This window comes from Hipposideros armiger, unplaced genomic scaffold (assembly GCF_001890085.2).
Source record: "Hipposideros armiger isolate ML-2016 unplaced genomic scaffold, ASM189008v1 scaffold_415, whole genome shotgun sequence".
Classification (NCBI taxonomy): domain Eukaryota; kingdom Metazoa; phylum Chordata; class Mammalia; order Chiroptera; family Hipposideridae; genus Hipposideros; species Hipposideros armiger.
The window spans coordinates 95,089-99,795 of record NW_017731765.1 but is presented as its reverse complement, the minus strand read 5'-3'; positions in this window follow the sequence as shown (position 1 = coordinate 99,795).

Below are 4,707 nucleotides of genomic sequence, written 5' to 3'. Positions count from 1 at the left end.
CCCAGCTCCAGGTCGAGCTGTTGTTCAGCATCTTAGCTGTGGAGGGCAGTGTCACTGGCCCTCATATGTGGGATCCGAACTGGGGCCCTCTGGTGTCCCAAGCCAGCTCTTAACCAACGCGCCACTCGGCCAGCCCCACAATAGACTTACATATTGACTTTGTACTCTGAAATTTACTGAATTCATTCATTAGACCTAATTTATTTTTGGAGTAAAGTTTATGAAATATATGATAATGTCATCTACAAAGACAATTTTATTTCTTCCTTCCTGATTTGGATTCCTTTTATTTCTCTTTCTTCCCTAATTGCTCTGGCGAGGACTTTCAGTACTATGTTGACTAGGAGTGGTGAGAGTGAGCTCTTTTCTTATTCCTGATCTTAGAGGAAAAGCTTTCAACATTTCACCATTAAGTATGATGTTAGCTCTGGGTTTGTCATTTATCACCTTTATTACATTGAGGTATGTTCTCAATTTGTTGAGAGCATTTTTCATAAAAGGGTGTTCAATATTGTCACATATTTTTTTCTACTTCTATTGAGATCTTATGATTTTTTTCCTCTCATTCTGTTAATGTGATGTATCATATCCATTGATTTGCATATACAAGTATTGTACCATCTTTGGATCCCACTTGGTCATTGTGTATGATCCTTTTAATGTGCTATTGAGTCAGGTTTGCTAGTATTTTGTTGAGAATTTATCCATCTGTGTTCATCAGGCTGAGCTCCCCAGCCACATGGTGACACTGGTGGGACTCTGTTCAGTCTGAGCTGCAGGCTGGGCTTCATGATTGGACAGTCTGCTGGCTGTGCTCCACTCTAGGGCAAGGCCTCTGGCTGGCATCCCCGGTGAAGTAAGGCTGCCAGCTGTACCTTGCATTTCAATGGGTCTGGAGGCTGTGCTCCATGTTCAGGCAGGGTTGCTGTCCAGGATCCCTAGATGGGCGGGACTCCATGATTGGGCAGGGTAGCGCGCTGGTCTCCTTGCCTGGATGAGGCCACTTCCTGTGCTCAGCAGTTGGGAAGTACTGCCGGCTCTGGCTCCAAGGCCGCCTGCGGGCCCTGTTTGGGCTCCCTTGCAGATGGGGGTGGAGGTTATGCTCTGTTGTTGGGGAGGGCTGCTGGCTTGGCTCTCTGCCTGAGAAGAGTTATAGGATGAGATTCACAGCTGCTCAGGGTCTCTGGCCAGGCTTGCTTGTCAGGAAGGGCTGGACGCTATGTCCAGCAGTTGAGTGGAGCTGCTGACTTGCCTCACTATCTGGGCGGAGTCATAGAATGGGCTCTTCCACTGAGACAGCCCACTGATTTTGTACCCAAACTGGGCAGAACTGCTGACCAAGCTCCCTGGCCAGACAGGGCTACTGGCTTGGGTCTAGAAATGGGCAGAACCGTTGTCTGGGATCTAAGGTCAGGCACCACTGCCAGAAGGAACTCTGTCTGCCAAGATTTGCACACTCCTTATGATGAGCACTGCGCCTCTTCTGCGTCACTGACTGATCCCCCAGTGACCCTTGCGAGGCACTACCTAAGGTGGTTTTCTGGGAAGCTTCCCAGAAGGCTGGGGTAGCTGGGTGCCTACCTCTAGCTCTCCTTTACCCAGTGGAGAAATCATAGGCCGGGGACCCGCTCTGTGCAGCATTGCATGACCTGAAGGAAGGGAGACATGGTCAAAGTGAAACCATTCCTCTTGCCCTACTAACACAGTTTTTGTTGTTTTATTGTGGTCTAAGAGGGGTAGTGCAATCTCACCCAAGGTTCTGGGATCTTCACGAAGATGTTTTGTCTATGGCTAGTTGCTAGTTGTTCTTTCTATGAGGGAGCTAAGTCAGGAACCGTTTGTTTTGTCGTCTTTGCAGCTTTCCATACCCAGGTTTTCCTTACCTGAATTTCCAATACCAGATGTTTCTCTATGCACATGTAGTGATATATTGATTTCCTTAAAAGAATAATTTGATATCATCCAGGTATGCCTAATGATAAGAAAAGGTTAATGTAAAAAGTCTGTGATTATTAGTTAAACACTTTCTCAAATTAAAGCTCTCGGATTTCAGTGAGAGAATATTGAATCAAATGACTGAAAGGGCAGAAGAAATTGAACACTGGTTCAATTTTGTAATAGATGTTATTTATCATTTTTATTAAACTTTGTATTAGCCATGTGCATTGTATTGACTAGGATACTCCTCACCACTCTCTATGAATAAGACAAATGACGAGTCCTACTTCCATTTTTGGATTAAGAAAATCAGTCCAGAATTGCTAAAATGGGTTGCCTAGAGCAACAGCGAAAGTCAAAGAGGTTAGGTTAGAAATTCTGATTATCAAATGAGTCTTAAATTTCAGACTATTGAATAAAACCATCTCTTAGGTGAAAACAATTACTTTGTTTTATGTGTAAGTCATCAGTCATTAAATATTTACTTTGTATCTCCGGTACGATTAACAATTCATTTTATGATATGGGCAATGTACCATGATTCTTCAGCTCCAGGTACTCACAATAAGTCAGCTTGGATGAAGAAGAATATGTAATAAGCCACAGGAACTCACCATTTCATACTCTGTGTGATTAGCCATGAAACTATGTTACAACTGTAAATGCACAAAAGGATAAAAATGTTGGGCTTTGCATTCGTCTTTAAACATTTGGAGGGTAGAAGCTGATTTTGGATGGTGTGTGTGTGTGTGTGTGTGTGTGTGTGTGTGTGTGTGTGTGTGTGTGTGTGTGAGTGATTTACAGTTTGAGAAAAGGCATGCATGCAAAGCATACTGTGCTTTTGGTTCATAGAAGAGTTAAGTCTGAGTCAAGGACAGTAAATACAGAAATGCTGAGTGTGTCATGTCCACTTGTAGCAGAGCCTTTACATCAGTAAAATGAGTTTGATCTGAAGATGAAAGCCACTGAAGGCATTTCTGAGTGGAATACTATGGTTAAAGTAGCAGCTGAGGAAGGTTATCTTGTCACCTCTGCTAGAGAGACAATGGGGAAAAAATCTGGGATCAGCAAAATCTAGCTGAGGAGCTTTTGCAAGAAGCAGGCATGAGGTCTAGATTAGGATTGGAGATAAAAGGGCAGGTGAATGAGCAATTCTGGAGAAAAAAACCCAACAGGTCTTGGTGCCTGACTTACTGTGGAAGGAGAGGAGGGGACGTCAGAGGTGTCTCCTGGGTGTCAAGCCTGAAGGAGCTGATGAATAAAGGAGCATGTGATTGAAACAGGCAGGTTTGCTGGTCAAGCTCTGATTTCCTTTTAAGAGGTGACTGGAGGTTGGAGCACACTTTCATTTATGAAGTGCCGAGTTTGAGGCCGTGGAACTCTCATCTGGATACATCGCTGATCATTAGATTATGGGCAAGGGCTCAGGTGAGGGCAGAAGAGTTGAGATACATATTGTTAATATTCTTGGGAAGGCTTATAAATATCATTTCTCTACCTCACTTGAATTATAAATAAATTAAGACGTAAGTCAAAATTGTAAGGCACGTAGGACAACAAAGTATCACTTTTATTGCCGATATAGCTAATGTAGGTGAATGTCATTCATGGCTATGGGCAGTGGGATTTTCAATATTGAACGCCGCACTGCGAAAGATTTGCTCATCCCCTCACAGGCACCCTTGTGCCACTAACTATATACCAATTCACTTAATCCTTATGACAACTTCACAAAGTCCACCTTATTATGAATGAACTGAGGCAAGTTGGAGTCACATAATATGTCCACAGTCCCATAGTAAGTAACTGGCACATTTTAGATATTTTTCAATAAAAGCATTTTTAAATTATTCCTATTCTCTGACCACCACATGTTTTATTTCCAGTCTCTTCATAAATATTGAAATTTATTTGTTACTGGGCAAAAGCAGAAGAAACTTCCATCACTAGGAGGATTGCTGATGGATATTACTTGTTCTTGAGAAAATCTATGGGTCACAGGGCATACTGGCATTTATCTGGACAAAATGTACCTAGCTGTGAGATGTGAAGGGTGGAGGTATAATTTGGGAGGTTCTCTCACCACTGGTAAATCCTTTAATAGTAAGGCAATTCAGGTCAAATCACAGGCCTTATTTCTAGAATTGCTGCCATGAGGCCATCGCTAATTAATGTAAATTTGCTTGTAATTAAGAACTGTACCTTCCCCTTAGTTTCTTGGTTTTAGATTTTTCTTTTTGTTTTGGTAGGGGTGGAGAGGAAATGAGCAGTGAACAGAATAACAGGGATATTTGGATGAATTACCAATTTTATTTGGAGATTTTAACACTTCCTCAGAAATTGTTCAGATTGAACTGACAAAATATAAAATTATAGAATGTTTGAAAATCACAATCATATTACTAATTATATATTTATAGATAATTATTTATATTTATAATTGTATGTGTATTTTTATATTAAATCATATATTTTTAATATCTGATAAGCAAATACTGTTTTTTTGAGCACCCATGGACCGTTCACAAAAGTTAATTTCTATTGGGACTCAGTGAATACCAACTAAACCTCAAGGAATCGATTATCTTGGAGACTACAACAATAATACAGCAAAATTAAAAGTCAATAATAAAAGGATAACTTTAAAAAGCCTGTATATCTGTAATCTTCTCTTGGTTAAAAAAAATACAAAATACTTAGAACTAGATGGTCATGAAGAAAACAGCAAGCTAGCATTTTTACATCACAGCTAAAGCATTTTAAGAAAGA